Here is a 17,951-nt window from a genome sequence, read left to right as displayed (position 1 = left end):
AAATCTTCCCAACACGAGCATGCAACTGCGCTTTGTTATCTTCACCGAAGATACTTTTGAAGGCAGATTAAGATCATTCTGGAGAAAAAATGTTTCTTCATAATTTTGCATTGGAAAAGTTCCGGTTAAGAGTTGGAAAAAGAGAAAAAGGAAAAAAAGTTCATTTTTGCAGATTAAAACATTCAGATTCAAGGATTACTGTGAAAAAAAAAGAGATATAAACTTTCAATAACAAGAAAACATTGCTACAAAGTGGTCATTTCTATTGTCTAGAGGTGGTCTCAGACATCTCCCCTAAGAAATTACATGTGACTTCTTACCATAATGTGAAGTTATAAAATTGGCATTTAACTGTAACTTTATGGAATTATACTTATGTTTTCTGGACCTTTTAAGACTATATTGAAAATCTGATAAATACGTTGTTCTATGGTAGCTATAGCCTTATGATTTCAGGGGGCTCTAGGGGGGTTTTGTTTGCTTGTTTGTATTGGGTTTTTTTAAAAGCTTTGAATCCCTCAGTATTCACAACGAATTCAGCTTCACTTTAACACTTCTGCAGTGACTACTGCAAAGCTTCTTAACTTTTATACTATAATGCAGTCAATGTATTTATAGTTCTTGAAAATGTCACATGGCAATGTTATGCCAGGGACAGCACATCTCAGAGGCTCCTTAATATGTCTGCATTGTTGTATTCTATTTGTAGAGGCATTTTTGTCAGCAGCAATGAAGAAACAGAGCTGCCTCTGCAGTTCTTTCAATAACATTCAAGCTTATAGTTGACCCGAGGGGCTCACATTATGACACCCATATTTAATTTAACAATATATCATATTTTCATGGACTACAGTATTGCACTCACTGCTTTATGTGCATGGGAATGCTGCAGAAGCTGGCTTGTATGAATCTACAACACAGAATAAATGGTTAGATCATGAAAGCAAGGTCAAAGTGTACAGTGACGACAACATATAAAAGGTCTTCTAACAACTCTTAGCAATCTGAGGGAAAAAAGGACAAAAATAAGCTCTCCAGAAGGTACTATATTTAACTAAAAGTGCATTTTTTAAAAATCCTGTTAACTGCACCACCTTGCTTACTTTCAATTTTAGTTCTGCTCTACACTTCCCATTGCAGTCAGCATTCTCTGTATCTTGTTTCTGCTTCATTCAAGCATATTTAAGGAGAAAATTAACACCAACTGAATATTAGGCTTTAACCATCCCTTTCTCCTCACAGTAATTTCTCCTATTTGCTCTGCATTTTTTTACTGTTGACCTTCTAGCTGACTCCAAATTAAATGTTCATATATTTCCTATTTACTCCCAAATCTAGTCCTGCTTGTTCACATTTATTCCTGCTCATCTCCCTTTTATTTGCCACTGCCTGTATCACATCACATTATCCTCATCTTCTTTATTTTCCATTCCAACCAACTTCAACTCTCTTTCCAATGCCTCCTTCTTGCAACATAAAATTAATTTAATTCATTCTTTCCCCATATCAACATTATTAATAGTCTTCTACCAGACAGATTATGGATTAACTTCATTGCTTTTCTTCAACAGCTGCGTATGGCAATAGTTTATCCTCTATTTTGCATGCTCTCCTCCAAATGAAACTTTATGAAACTGTATCATCCCTTTTAGAAGGTTCCACTTTTCAAAACTAAGTAGTTTCAACTACCATTTTACCGGCAGCCTTGATCTTTGGTCTAGATGTCATCCTTAACAGACATTACATAAAATTAACGAAGAGCAGCCATAGTAAAAAGCATTTCACTACTCTGATCCATGTTCTTTTCTTCCCTCTCATCCAGCTTTCTGTTTGTCATCTCTTCGTGCATTGTATCTAAATTAGATTTTCTGTTCCCTAGGGTAAGAAGTCATCGTTTTCATTTATCTGTAAAGCACCATGCATGTGTATGGCTCTGTAGAGATGCCAAATATGTATATCCACATTTATTAAAATATTGATGCTTTTATCGACTCATATAGTGCAGAAGCAACATGGCAGCAGTTGTACCCATTTAAAAACAATTTTCCATCTATAATAGCTATAATGTGATGTATTTATAGTAGCTGCATGCTGTTCACTCTCTATTTTCTTGTTTACATATACATTGCTCTTTCTGATCTTATTAACTAAGTGAAAAATAAAAATTTCTATATTCTCTGACGTCATGAAAATCTTTTTGTAAAAATAAAGCATAGAGGTAACATACAGTGGTTTTATTGCTTATCCATACTGCATGATCACAGTCTTAGTGGTGAAGGTTGCTATACCAATTCAGGACTGCTCCTGCCCTCCAAAATCTTGTAATTTAAATAGTCCTAATGATAGAAAAAATTTTAGGAATTTTGGACACCAATATTCTTGCTACTTAGCTTTAGAGCCATCGAAGTTTCTGATTTTCAGAGTACTAGAGCATAGCTCTTTCTAAATCACAAGATCTTGAAAAGGGAAGCTCATTATTTTGAAAATTCTGGCTGACAAAATTAACCGAATTAGTGCAAATACGTATTCTAAAAGCTAGGAGAGTTCTTAATGCAAAAAGGCAAAATAAGGATATATCAATCCAATTAAAACATATTAAAATGTTTCTAATAACAAGTGCAGTAACAGGCTGTAGATAGACTCTCCTTTGTAGTCAAGCATGTTTATCTTTTGGTTAGGCAAAAAAGCAAGTAGGCATGCCCAAATCCCACAGCAGAATCCACACAGGCCCCTGTTCTGACCCAGAGCTCTGCACGAATGAGCCTGTACTAGTAATTTCAAAAGTTAGCTCAAAAGATAAGAAATTATTGTAGACATTATATGCAAAGCAATTAAACAGTTCTGCTTCACGTAACACTTAGTAAATGGTTAAGCATTTAAGCACTGAATAAAGTAAACATCTTCAAATATCCTGCTTTCCAGGGTATCTGAGCTGAAAACTTGAAATTGATTGCTCATTTGTGGGTCAGTATCTGTGGAGCAGCCCTAACACACTGTTTACTCAAAGTGGCAGGAGAGATGTTACATGGGGATAAAGCATTTTTTCAGAAAGTATCTTACAGCTGATGGATTTGGTATTTATATTATCTTTGCATAGATGGATCTGTTTCAACCAATGTTCCACCATGCCTTTTACTAGATAAAATGATAAACACTGATCCAACTTAATGTCCAACTGCATATGTAACTAAACCTATGTAAGGTTGCACTGATTATAGTCAAGGAACGTATTTAAAAGCTTTGCTGGACTGAACAAATGCCAAAGGTTCATTTTAAAAGAAAAGAGCGACTTTTTACAGGGGCAGGTAGAGATAGGACAAGGGGTAATGGCTTTAAACATAAAAACGGGAGATTTAGGTTAGATACAAGAAAGAAGTTCCTTACTGTGAGAGTGGTGATGCACTGGAACAGTCTGCCCAAGGAAATTGTAGACACTTCATCCCTGGCAGTGTTCAAGGCCAGGTTGCATGGAGCCTTGAGCAACCTAGTCTAGTGTGTTCCACGGCAGGGGTGTTGGAACTAGATGATCTTAAGGTCCTTTCCAACCCAAACCTTTCTGTGATTCTATGGTTCTATGAAATTAAGGATAAAGAATAAAATGAGCAAAACTAAAAAAAAAAAAAGCAGCATGAAGATGGAAAAATGGCTACAAAAAACTATTGAACTATAATATGACATTCATGAATGTGATTACTTTGGACAAATATAACATGGAGACTAGCTGTTATCTAAGTGAACCGGCATTTTAAAATATAGTCCACTTGATACATAGTGAGAAGATCTACTTTTTGAATATTACCAACAGAAGGTGCGTAAGGAAGGAATTTCCAGAAGGCTGAAAATTGGGCTAACTTTATTTCTATCAAAACTAATGGAAAAGCATGTTTCAGATGAAAAAAGAGCTTCACCAGTGCTGAATACTTTTGGCCATCCTGACATAAAGGTAGAAGCTGAGCTATAACAATATAATGACGTCATACAGGTAGAAATTATCACAAGGAAGTCATTTGGTATGGGAGGTTGTATTCTACGGTAAGGATATTATGAGATGCAATGGTCAGGTTTGCAGGTGCACTCAACTTTGCACCCTTCATAATGAAAAGAATGAATCATAGAATAGTTAGGGTTGGAAAGGACCTTAAGATCATCTAGTTCCAACCCCCCTGCCATGGGCAGGGACACCCCACACTAAACCATGCCACCCAAGGCCTCATCCAACCTGGCCTTGAATACCGCCAAGGATGGAGCATTCACAACCTCCCTGGGCAACCCATTCCAGTCCCTCACCACCCTCACAGTAAAGAATTTCTTCCTTATATACAATCTAAACTTCCCCTGTTTAAGATTTAACCCATTACCCCTTCTCCTGTCACTACAGCCCCTGATGAAGAGTCCATCCCCAGCATCCCTATAGCCCTGGAAGGCTGCTATGAGGTCTCCACGCAGCCTTCTCTTCTCCAGGCTCAACAGCCCCAACTTTCTCAGCCTGTCTTCATATGGGAGGTGCTCCAGTCCCCTGATCATCCTCGTGGCCCTCCTCTGGACTTGTTCCAACAGTTCCATGTCCTCTTTATGTTGAGGACACCAGAACTGCACACAATACTCCAAGTGAGGTCTCACGAGAGCAGAGTAGAGGGGCAGGATCACCTCCTTCGACCTGCTGGTCACACTCCTTTTGATGCAGCCCAGGATACGGTTGGCTTTCTGGGCTGCGAGCACACACTGAAGCCGGCTCATGTTCGTTTTCTCATTGACCAACACCCCCAAGTCTTTCTCTGCAGGGCTGCTCTCAATCTCTTCTCTGCCCAACCTATAGCTGTGCCTGGGATTGCTCTGACCCAGGTGTAGGACCTTGCACTTGGCATGGTTAAACTTCATCAGGTTGGCATTAGCCCACCTCACAAGCGTGTCGAGGTCCCTCTGGATGGCATCCCTTTCCTCCAGCATATCAACCGAACCACACAGCTTGGTGTCATCGACAAACTTGCTGAGGGCGCACTCAATCCCACTGTCCATGTCACCGACAAAGATGTTGAACAAGATCGGTCCCAACACTGATCGCTGAGGGACACCACTCGTTACCGGTCTCCAGCCGGACATCGAGCCATTGACCACAACTCTCTGCGTGCGGCCATCCAGCCAGTTCTTTATCCACCGAGTGGTCCACCCATCAAATTGATGTCTCTCCAATTTAGAGACAAGGATGTCATGTGGGACAGTGTCAAAGGCTTTGCACAAATCCAGGTAGATGAAGTCAACTGCTCTGCCCGTCCATCAGTTTCGTAGGCCCATCATAGAAGGCCACTAAATTGGTCAGGCAGGATTTCCCCTTAGTGAAGCCATGCTGGCTGTCACCAAGCACCTTGTTGTTTTTCATGTACCCCAATTCTTCCAGGAGAATCTGCTCCAAGATTTTGCCAGGCACAGAGGTGAGACTGACTGGTCTGTAATTCCCTGGGTCATCCATTTTCCCCTTCTTGAAAATGGGGGTCGCATTTCCCTTTTTCCAGTTGTTGGGAACTTCACCTGACTGCCATGATTTTTCAAATATGATGGCCAGTGGCTTAGCAACTTCTTTTGCCAGCTCCTTCAGGACCCACGGATGGATGTCGTCAGGTCCCATGGACTTGTGTACATTTAGGTTTTTAAGAATGATAAGCACTTCTGAAGATCGGTGTAGTTGCTTTCCTCAGTGAAGAACTATGGCCCTACAAAACTGAGTTTAAAAATAATGTATGTATGGAGCACCTTTTCACCTGTTTCCACCCCAAGATGGGGGAACAGAATTAATTCTGCTTGCTTTCCTTTCAGCTAAATGTGTTGGGGTTTTTCTAACCAAATCCCTTCACTCAGATTTACAAGAGTTTTAACTTCAATAATCATTGGTTATTGCCCAATGCAAATAAGCACAAAGTAAAATTATATTAAGTTTGTACAATTGATCTTTCATCACTTTAAATGGTACCTTTTAAAATTTCCTGTAAAAATCAGCTTGAAATTCTCCCATAGTTGACTGCCATCAAGTAGTGCAGGATCACTTTGGGAAAACCCATTCTCAGTGATAGGAATTATGGGGTTACTATATGTATCCTAGAACAAGAGAGCAGAAATTTTATTCAGAATAGATGTAAGAAAGCCCATAAAATCAGATGCATTACCCTCTATCTTTTCTAAGCTACAAACTAAAACTAGTTTTCATCAAATTGCACTGACCCTATTAACTTAATTTTCCATAAGCTGACCCTTTATGACTAACAATGGAAAAGCAAAACTGTGCAAATATCCATGAAGACAGTGAAATGACTTATTTTAATGAGAAGACTAAAATATCTTTCCTGCATTAGCATCTGCTTATTGTCACTGCTTCTTAACCCCTTGGTACTGGCAGTCACTGCATGTCCCATTGCCAGGAGTAGCTGCATGCCAGGAAAACCTTACTGTTGGCATCAGAAAGATAATTTCTGGAGTTCAAAAGATGGTATAAGACTGGTGTGTCATTTCAAACTGTAAAATAGCTATCAAGTACAAAGGCAATAGGAAAACACGGCTACTTTTTCTATCTAGTATGCAATAATTAAATTAGGAATCCCAAGATTACTTGTTTTTTTATATCTTGTACAATGTCTTACACCATCCAGATGGGCTCCTCAGAAACCCCAAATCACCAATATTACACATTGGATTCTTAGATCCCTTCATTGGCCAGCTAATAGCAATAAAATGGTCCTGTGAGCCATTCCTTCATATAACACAGAAGTCAGTGCAAACCCCATGGCACAGCAGGCAACCATAAACTCCCAGTTGCAACAGGCCACATTCAGATTCACTGTCCATTGAAACACTTAGCTTCTTGTCTGCATTTTCTTGGTCTTAGCAATTCAGAGCATAGAAGTCAGCAGTACCCATGGTGATAATTTTTTCCTCTTTAGTGAATTCTGGAAGACTTGTTGATAAGTAACTCTGCTTTGAATGTGTTGCAGAAATATCGGACTTCACAATGGCTGGATATTCATCATCAACAAATGTTGTCCTGAAAAAATTATCTAAGTTAAAGGACAAAACAGAAAAGTCATTTTTTTATTTGCTACAGAGGTTCTACCAATCTCAGTTCTGAGCTATAGACACAAGCCTACTTTGTTTTGTCCAAATATCTTGTTGCAACTGTGCCAGGTTTTAGCATGAGCTTTTAGCACATTATAAGTGGCCTTGTAAGCTCTGGTGCCAATACTGAGGGTATACCATTTTCACAGCCACATATAGGAACAACATAAGGCTCATTAATAGTGATCACCCAGTCTCCAAATGTTCTGAAGCAATACTTTTTCATGAATATCAAAGGTCTAAATGATCTTTTCAGATTCCCCAGTCACCTTTATCTTCTAAGGACTGAGGTAAGCCAAAGTGATACAGAGAGCAGGATGTCAGGTTATCATTGATTTTGCTGTAATAATTGACTCTTGAAAATATTAAAAGAAACAAAAAAGGGTTAACTTAAAACATTTTACATTTTAACACATGAAGAAACCTCTCTACACATTTTCTCTGTTATGAGATGCAAATATTTTCTCTCAACTGCATGCTGACTACTGTTATAAGACTCCAGAGTTGGCAAAAATTCTCAGCACACAAAATCTTCCAAGCAGGCACATAAAATGAAACAAGGATGCAAATTTTCAAAATAGATCAGTGGACAGCAACTCCCCAGGAGAAACATAATTCTGATGGGTGCTGGTCACATGAAAATATAATCCTTTCATTTAAATGCCTGTATGGTAGCCTGGCTGCATGTACAAGATGCAAGTGTGTTGGAAAAATCCTGACACTTGAGAGCCTTACAGGTAGATTTGTTCTAAAGAAAGCATTCATCTCCTTAAGAACTGTGTCTTTTAAAAAGTTCAGTGCCACACTCAGCAAGGCAACTAAGCTGACCTGTTGTGACTTGGTTGGCTGGGTGAGCTGTTTACTCTAGACTGTTCCATTCTCTACCACTGTCTGTACCAGCATCAAGACAAAGAAGATATTGTCAATGCATTCAATATTTTGCAGTGGTGTGAATTCAACAGTTCCCTCATTAGATCTGTATGATATTTAAAGCTTTTTATCAGGCTTTACTAGTTTTTAAATAGAGTTTAGGGCACTGATATCTTTAGCCACCAAGCTGAATGCCTTGGCATTCGCTTATTCAAGAAACCAACTCTCTTCCTTTTGGACTACTGCTGCAGACTGCTCAGTCCCTCTAACTGCAAGAAGGAATTAGCTCACCTCTCTAAAAACTCATGACTTCCTACCTTTCTTGTCCCTTCTTGATAAGACAGAGATCAACTTTAATTTCCTGGATGTGTTGTTAAAGCTTGCCAGCATTGGGGATGTATTTCTAGAGGCTTAAAAGGAATTCACCTTCTGCTCAGATTTAGCAGTGGCTGACATGAATATGTTTCCTAAAGGACTATTTTTATGCTGCTGAGAGGTCACTGTAAGTTTAAATATCAGTACACTTTAAGCTCTCAAATAGGCATTTTTAATTTTGCTTGCATCCAAACAAAACTACATTGCTTTTAGGCCTTCTGAAAATGCTAGATATTGCTAAACACATAGTAAGCTCTGATTCAAAGACTATCAATTAGCTTGCTCTTTTACTTGAACTATCTGGTTTACTGCAGTAATTGGAAAAGGCCAACACTGGCCTTGAATTATTATTTGTTAAGCTAAGAGGTTCCAGCCAGAAATAGGTCTCCATCACCCTAGTGGAATGTAGAAATCAGTCAGCATTTGCTTCAGAGACTTGGGCTAAACTATACCAAAGTGTGGGCACATATCCTAACAAGACATAGGTGTGTACAAAATAACTATCCCAAGGCCTTGCTGTATTGAAACCCAGGAGTGAGAAAGGTCTAAATAATTGAAAACAGCAGAAAGGAGGAGGAGGATTACTAAGATGCAAAGGTTAACAAAATGTATATTTAGGAGGTTATGGATGGTTTATATTGTTATTCTTAAAAGTTTCTGAACCAGAGATTTTGTTTAATCCATTAATTCATTAATAAATATGTCTGTACTATATTGTACTTACATTCCCTAGTATTCTCAAGTTCAGGTTACTATGTACTTCTATTTAAAAATGCTAGTACAGAACCCCATACTATCTTCTTCTTAAAAGGACAGTATTAGACATCAAATTAACCTAAGTTCAACTGACTGATCGCAAGGATTTCTGTCAAATGTCTTTTTAAAGACAACATTTACTGCAGCAATCAATTACAAACCCCAGATTTAGACAGTGCCTTCTCCTAAACAAACAGGTGCATGCACATCCTTTAGCACAGCAAGACTCAATAAGTTTGTTTACAAAGTAATTCACAATAAATCTCACTGGTAATTTGCTTTTCCTTCCAAGTGAAGCACCAGAAAAATACATTACATTCTGAGGAGATACATGCCTGTGCCCTGAGAATGCACCCATGGAAAAGAGGAAGGAATATACCAGAATTCTAAATTTTGAAAGGCAAATTCTTGCAATTTGCAAAAGAACAAACAAGGTTTGTAAATGTTACTTTTGAACAGGGACCTATTAGACTTTAATGGGACTGGGTCTGTGTTAACTTTGCTGTTGGGACTACAAGGTTTACTACATAAGCTTAAACTGTGAATAAAGAAACCCGTTGCTGGTACAAAATCGTGTTCTAACATATTGAGAGTAATGCTGTGTAGAAGACTAACATTTCTCATTCTAATTTTCAGATTATAAATTACTCAGTACAAGTTATAACATTTAAATGCAACCAGTTATCATTAATTTTTTACATCTCAATTAAACACCAATACTGGAAAAGATTTATGCTTTGTATTAGGAAATGAAGAGAAATAGAACTGCATCCCTGAAAAATGTAAATGTCAAGTGAAATTTTCATATTGCCTCATACCTCTCAGAGTAGCCTGATTTAGTTTCTATGGCTGTATCTGTGGGTCATCTAGAAACAGAAATACAGAAGAAGATGTTCTTCTGAGAAAGTGTGCATAAAAGAGTTTTATGCAGACACCCCAAAATTTGGGGATTATAGGCATTAAGGAGCATTTTGTCACTGGAAAGTGAAGGATTGTTCTTTTCTCTTTTCTCTCATCTTTGCTCCCTATCCTGATTTCCTACCTTTGTGCTGAAGTGAGGCATAACATCAAACTCTCTCAGACTCAATGCCTCCACTTCTGTTATTTTTGTGTCCCTCCACACTGACACCTCCTGTTTAGCAGTTAACTTATTCTGCTCAGGGCACCTCCTAGGGTAAAAATAATTGGACAAAAATACTTTAAAAACAAACTTGGTGTAAGTTTTAACCAAAACCCTGACACATCTTAGGAACAATACACCTACAACATCGCTACTTTAAAAGACTTTACCCTGACTGGGTTAGAAACAGAATGGGTTTAAAGGTTTTCAAATATCGTACATCCTAGGTGTGAAATTGGTAGTGAATCACTTGGTGTGAATGATTTTATTTGAAAGGACATTGCTCTAGCTTTCTAATTCTTCACATGCTCTTTGTAAAAATGTTTATACGGAAGATGATGGCCTTTCCATGCTATGCAGTTACAATTGCTTCAACAGATCACTGCACAAGAGAAGTGAACTCCTGCCTAATGAAAGCTGGCCTACTTGGAGTTCTTCCAATGCCCTTTCGTTAAATGTAAAGTTCATAATATTAATCAGGCAACTGCTTATACTGGGGATCAAGTGAACATTTTCTGAAATTACAGCTGAGTTTTGTCAAAATGTTAGCCTTCCTTACCAAGCGCATTCAGAATGTCTGCTTGCTGTCTTCCACTCTGACATCTAAATAACAAAGCTTATTCAGCAGGCAGCTCTGTGGGGTTGTACACTGCCTGCAGCCCCAGCTGAAGGAATATCAGCAAAGGAAAGAAACCACAAGGACTCAGCCAAATTTAAATTCCACACACCACAGAAAACATTCCAAGGGAAGGGCAAGCTGTGCCAGTAAAAGTGGGAAGCATACTGTAAATTTTGGTGGGAAATGAAAAGCTTTCATTCAAGCCTCTCTGGGATGTTGGCACAGTTTTTGCTGTCATGCTTTGCAGGGGGGAAATGACTGGTTGCTCTGCTTACAGCAGATTCACCAGCCCCCCTTTCTGAATTCTTGAAACAAAGGTTCATCCACTCTCTGGTGAAAACTGTAATCTGTAGGATGCAGAGGGCAGGCTGCTGACTATTGAGCAGCCAAACTCTATAATGACCAAAATTGTACAGAAATATATCGCTTTTGATGGTATCTTCCTACCAAGATAGGATAACCTGAAGACGATTTTCCAAGAAACCCTTTCCCTTTGTAGTCTTTCATCTTTGCAATCTTCAAACCAGCAGAGGAAAAGAATTGCCAAAGCAAACACTGCCCCAGAAGTATAAAGATGCATATCTTCTCAGTAAAACTGAGATTCAGAACTGTAGGAAGCAGAATTGAGATTCAGAGTTCATCCAAATCTACTTTGCTTTTTTTCTCCTCAAAACATTATCATCTCAGCATACAAGAGATCTCAGCCAAGTACTTTGATTCTCACATCATTTTTGGTTCAGCCTCTGTTGCTTTCATTCTTCACAATTATTTTTATTTCTTCTTTCTTCTATTCCCTATGTTCTGCAGGCAAAGCTGCCATTTCCTACCTTTTCCTAGTGAATGATCTTAATCTTAAATCCATACCTATGGAATTAAAATTAAAAAATCCAAAGTGTAGGAAATTTTATGTCTGACTTCTAGCAATCTGACCAGCCTGTTTACGTGCTACGTCCCTTTTCACTTTTATACTCTATGCTGAGAGTGTGAAAACTTTTCTCTTCAGAGCAGGGACTGTCTTGTGTTTGTTACAGAACTAAGCGCAGCTCCCAGCTGAGTCTAAAGAATCTTCTCTAATTTGCTAAAGAAAATATCGGGGAAAAATATGTCCCTCTTAGTGCAAAATAGTCAATGTGAAGTTCAGTACATCAGAGTATACTGATAAACTATCTAAATGTAATTGCCAAATAAGATACTTGTCTATTGTAAGTCATCCAAAAATATCCTCATGGCTAGGATTCCTGTAAGTATAAACATTCTGATGAAGCAAAACGATTTAGAGTTACAATTAAAAAACCTGGAGTAAGCAAAAAGATACATAGGAAAAATAATACTAATCCTTTCCCAAAAGATTGTGCTATCCAAGAGGATCTAGAATATTAATTAGTAAGTTGTTGCAAACCTATAAAAAATCATCCCATAATTACTCTGAAAAAAGTTGCAATTTCAAAGCTACACTGCAGAATAGCGTATTGGATTAATTATGCCAGACTGCAGCAATAACCTTGAATTAAAGCTGCAACCTTCTATTTTTAAGAAACAATTGCCTTTCTGGTTGATGAAACCTGTCGTCCCATCAGGTAACAGACGTGACCAGGAAAGAGAAAAGCAATAATGAGTCAATCCAAGCTGTTTGATACATTTCAAATCTTCCTCCCACAGAGTGTAGCTGCCACAAGCTACATCACCAGTCTGGTTCTTGAAAACTTGATCTCCTTCCTGATGGGTGAATGTGTCCCAGACATTAGGGCCCTTTCCATCTGCATTCCAGTCTACTGCTTGAAAAAATAAACTTGGTTGTTACACTTTTGACATCAAAAGACATACGTTGAATGCAAATATTTATCACAAAGTAGGTACAAACCCCTCTAAATCCTGTGAGTAAAATGATCACTATTCCTTCCCTGTTCCTTATATCATTTAAAGTAACTAGGAGCTTTCAGTTATTAGTATTTGTGTTAGGTTTTGCATTTATTCATATTTTCACTTGCTGCTAATTATTTGAAAATCCTGTTTTAAAAAGCATTGACAGTTCTGACGCTCTTCATACTTCCTTGGCTAAAAATCAGATGTTTGCAACTCTTGAGATATTACAGGTTTTCACAAATGGCATTTTCTAATGCAGCTTCCATCCATAAATGTAAATGATCAGTCCATATCAAAGAAAGCCTTTAGGGTATGAGAAATACATCCAACAAATAGGTACTTACGGCTTTCTGGATGTCCTTTGGAAATCCTGACAGTCTGTTAAAAAGAAAGGAATGCCATTATGAGCCATGGCCCTAGGCACACACAAGCTGAATTAATAACACAGCTCTGCAAAACTTTTGTATTTTGCTTAGCCAAACATTCACAGAAATGAATTTTGAACACTCAAAACCCCTGCACCATATTCTTCACTTTCAGAGTTTTGCGAAATTTCTTTTCAATTCCAAAATTGAGATAGACAGATTACTTTTAAAATATTCAAGATAGAGCTGTTGTTTGAGATTACACAGTATTAACATTATGTAGTATTTAAACCAAATAAATGCACCTTTCTTCATGACAAGCTTCTTTGTCTTTCTGGAGCAATGCTGTAGCTGAGGCAAGGATTTCATTTTTAACGTGGAAAGCTCTGTAAACTTACACCCCTGCAAAATGTGGTTGCATAATAAAATTACAAATAACCCCAAAATGGCCAACCTCATTTACGTGCAAGATTTTTCAGAGCCCCAGTGAATGCACAGTTCCAGGGTTACTCTTTAAAAACTAAAATGACATTGTGTGTTAAAATTACGTATAAATTAAATATTAGTTGGGTTGTAAGATTTATAACTATATAATAGCTACATATCAATCCTCAATAAAAGTGTTTTAATAATCAATTAGTATCATAGAAATTAGAGATGGAGGAGAACTATTAGGAGGTCATTGAGTCCATCCCTTGCCAACACAAGATTGCTCCCTTAAGTATATTCAGTACTTAATACACATCTGTCTTATTAAATCTAAGTTTAATGCAAGGTTAAGCATATGGAAGACACTTAATTTAAAGCATTAGTAAAATTTGTAATATCACTTCTATAACCTAGCTTTTCAAAGATCATTGTCACATTTCATGCTCTTTACGGGATTTTATTGCTGCATATGAACACCGCTACATCTACATTTGGCTGGTCAGTAAATGAAACTCTTATATGGGACAACCTTCAGAGTAGGTCAAATTTTAGATCCAGACAGTTTGAGTTTCTCTTAATCTCAGATTTTGTCACAGACTTTGCACTCTGTCTGAATGATTTTCAGGAAAAACACAGTACTAGAAGTTTCCTACAACCTGCTTTTGATTTTGATTATGCTGGCTGAAATAGTCATTTTGGAGGAGTGCAGGAAATAACAAATAACAGTAATTCTCTGGTGGTACCTAGAACTTAGAAGCCTTTAAGAGCAGGCTTCCTGCATTGTATCGATGTGATATAGCTGTTTTTTCACTACAGTGGGAGCAAAGGGAAGCCAAAAGCTGCCATAATGGGCAGCTAACACACCTTCAGTTAAGAATCAGGAGCTAGAGCAGGTGCTGAACAATTTCGGTTTTTTGTCTGCCTTCCTCCAGCAAAAGAGGTGGGAGGGAGGAGGAGAAGCATTTGATTTTCAGCAGAGTATGACAGTGCTACTTCAGTGGCCATTAGCCACTAAAAAGCCCTGACTGGGGCTGTGACAACAAACCCACTTTCAAGCACTCCTCACGCTCTTCAAAAAGCCTCTCTTTACAGCCTAGAGTATCTGAGCTAGCTAAATAAAGTGTAGGAAGCAATCTAGCCAAGACAACAGAAAGCTTCACATACACTAACATATTCTGCTGAGCCACAATTAGTCTGCACAGAGCTCTGCTCTGCTTCAATGAACCGAGCTTGCACCTCTAAGCTTGCTCAGAAATCTCCACACTACACAGCACTGCATAGTGCAGACATACCCTGAGTTTTAGTGACCTTTGGGAACAGGAAAGAACAGTGATGAGGAACTGATTTTACATTTCAAGCACATAGGTAAGACTTAACTACCAACTTATCACATAACATGTCACCAAGTGATTAATATGAATTATCATGAAACATGATCCACGTTCCCTGTTCTCCGCATTATGTAATGCATTCCATTATTACAATGGAATAAGATAGAATGCTTTTCCATTTAAGTGAAGCTCACGAAACAGGAATATTACTGATCAGAGTATCTGAGTTTTCATGTACTTTTCCAAGTTAGCTTTTCTTCTAATTCAGATGTGCTTTCACCTTTTGGAATAAAATTTTCCTGGCCTGGTCTCTGCCCAAAAGGTGACATTTTTTTTGAATTAATACAGTTCAACTATTTGGCATATGAAAGAAGTGAAGAAAACCACTTTTACCATTACGAGATTTTTTGCAACTTTTCCTTCTCTCTCTAAAAAATAATAAAAAATTAAAAAAAAAAATCAAGCAGAGTTGAAATTTAGCATAGAAATGGCCCTCAGTAAGAAGTGCTTTTGAGTGTTCTGGTGCAAATTGATTTTGATTTGACTGAGTCATGAACCTTTGAAATCTGCACTTTGAGCATGCAGAGTACAATTGGTACGATTTTTTAGCACTTTGAAATATACAGAGTGGAGAAGGTTGTGCTGTGCATAAATACATAGCTGACAGTAAAAAATAAAGTACTCTGTCAGCCCTTGCTTCATCCACTGTGTATCTTGTGATATGTACAGCAACTGAGTTTGGAATCTACAAGAACTATTGCTTCAATCATGCTGCCTTTAAGTTGGAAGCTGCACAGCTCCAAAGCTTTCAGGAGGAGGAATTCCCTGTTGTGTTTCTTACTTCTGCGGGAAAAGGATCATTTGAGTAGTGTCTAGACCACATTATAGATTTTTTTTTATGTTTCTCCCACTCAGAAGCCTTAGGAAAGCTCATTAAAAATACATTAAGAGCACATTAAGGTTGCACATCTAGCCACTCAAAAGGGAGGAAATTATAATGTCATTCTATATGCACACACAATTCTCATTTTAAAAATTAGTTAGTAGAGCTAGGCGCATTGCAGGACTCGAGTTAGAATGGCCCAGAATATTGATTCCCTAGGAACAATGAGCTGTTCAGTCTATTAGGTAAAGCTAACTGAGCTCGTTAAAAGGTACCAAGCATGGGCAAGTACTCCCACTTTCAGCAATAACCAAGAACTAAAGGCTACATCCTCATAGACAGTTTTAGATCTACAACTCCCATTTAGGTACTGAAATCAATGGGAGTTAAGTGCCTGCAAGCTGCAGGGTATAATATGAGAAAATCAGATCTATATGTATTTTAAAGGTCTCTAAACACACATTTATGAAGGGATAAACTTTGGGGGTGGTTATGGTTGTAGATGGCCCTGTACCTTATGGGTTTACATTCCCTAATCTGCCACATATTTTTGTATCATGCTGTATCACTTTATGAGCACTTTCATTCAGTTGGGAACACGATACATGTCCCTTGGGGAAGGCCTCCACAAGTCCAACTGTTAACCTCTCAGTTCACTGTTTTTCATGTTCTTTGGAGCTGAATTCCTAACTGAGGAACCCTTATGATTGTCAGTGTCTGATGAGATGGTTCTTCCATCCAGTTTTGGAGTAGCCAATAGTAATCTACTTGAATTAGCTCTAGAGAAAGGAAATCCTCAAGAACTAATTGGAAAATAACTTGTATCTAATTTTTTTTTTTTTCGCCGTCACACAGCTAGTGAAAGGTTTCTCCTCCATTTCTAGTACCTAACCATATTTCTGAGATTTGAAACATCTTTTACCCTCTTCTTTCTACTCAGGCCAGAAGTGTTAAAACAGAAGTGTCACGTGGATTTTCATCAGATGTAGCATCTACATAACACGGCAAACACTCTCCTTTCTGAATCCAGACTTTTCATTCTTAAAACTTCCTTAACACTTTGGCAGCTAAAAATTTACACCTTCAATTTGATATGCTATTGTAGCTGCACCCCAAGCAAATCCAACTGGAAAAGCAATATCCTCTGGCATCGGCTCCAGAGGACAGGCGAATACACAGCATTATGCAATGCTATGGAGATGTGGGCTTCATTTGCAGACAACAGTTTCTGGCTTGATCACTCTTCCAGTTGTTACAAGCAGATTCTATACGGAAAACAAAAATAAACCCTGTGCATCTTCACACACTGAAGGGCAAGCCATGCAATATGCATATCTCAGGATTAAAGCAGAGTGGTTCAGTCAGCTAACAGTGAAAGTGGAAAAGGCAGCAGTGGAAAAGCCTAGGGTGGTCACAGTAAAAGGGCGCACCTAGTACAAACCATTAGTAGACAGAACAGATCCCTGTTCACTTCCCTCTCACCTCCCAGCCAAAGGACTTTTTGGGTGCTCTACTCAACATAAATCCTTAGTCACCAGGCAAAAAGTCATTTCCACCCCTTTTAGTAAGCTGCAAAAACCAGCACCATCTCTTCTGGCATCAGATAGCTATTTTTTTCTCTCCCAACACCAAAACATCTTGCCTGCAGTATGTGAGAAAGGATGTTTTGGACATTACATGTTTAGCAGTTGAAACCAATAAGTAGAAGAGGAAGATTTGTATGAGCATACAGACAGAACAACTATCTGTCTTTAAAATGCCGTGTATGTTCATTTTTTCTAAGGCAGCAATGACAACCTTACAGCATGTGTGCCAGAATCAGCATCTGCAGAACAGCCCTCAGGTCTCTTCCCCTACCTTCTGTCAATGCTGTTACCTCTCCTGTCACCAGGCTGGGAAGGGAGCAGCAGCAGGAGGACGAGTCAAGGTACGGTTGTAGCAAGTGGGGTGGGATGTGAGTAGTTTACTGTCCGTTCCCATAAAACGTACAATACCTGGCACACTAGGTGGCACTACTGCAATTCTTTTGTGGACTTAAAGGAGGGTTTTTTTCCCATTTATTATAATACTATAATCACACTGCTTTTGCAAAGGTCAGTACCTGCATCTATTGAACTGCTGGGCAATAATGTATGACTACTACTAATTTTTATTTCTTCTTTGCTCCTCTAGCACCTTTTGATTTCACAGTCTTTCTGGGTGAGGACCTACTCCTGCAAACCATTATACACGTAAGTTA

General features: G+C 38.4%; 1 pseudogene across 1 annotated transcript; it reads right to left on the bottom strand.

Moving 5' to 3' along the window:
• Positions 1 to 1,750: 1,750 nt before the first annotated feature.
• LOC308225320 (cytosolic beta-glucosidase-like) lies at positions 1,751 to 16,863 on the bottom strand (annotated as a pseudogene). The gene is made up of 9 exons: positions 16,794 to 16,863; positions 12,386 to 12,613; positions 11,669 to 11,705; positions 10,145 to 10,271; positions 7,240 to 7,318; positions 6,903 to 7,043; positions 6,740 to 6,816; positions 5,966 to 6,090; positions 1,751 to 1,875 (listed from the first exon to the last, which is right to left on the bottom strand). The product of its transcript is annotated as a cytosolic beta-glucosidase-like (transcript).
• Between the last annotated feature and the right edge of the window lie 1,088 nt (positions 16,864 to 17,951).

Source organism: Psittacula echo, assembly GCF_963264785.1.
Source record: "Psittacula echo genome assembly, chromosome: 1".
NCBI classification, from domain to species: domain Eukaryota; kingdom Metazoa; phylum Chordata; class Aves; order Psittaciformes; family Psittacidae; genus Psittacula; species Psittacula echo.
The sequence above is the reverse complement of the archived record's forward strand: the minus strand, read 5'-3'. Positions and strand labels throughout refer to the sequence as shown.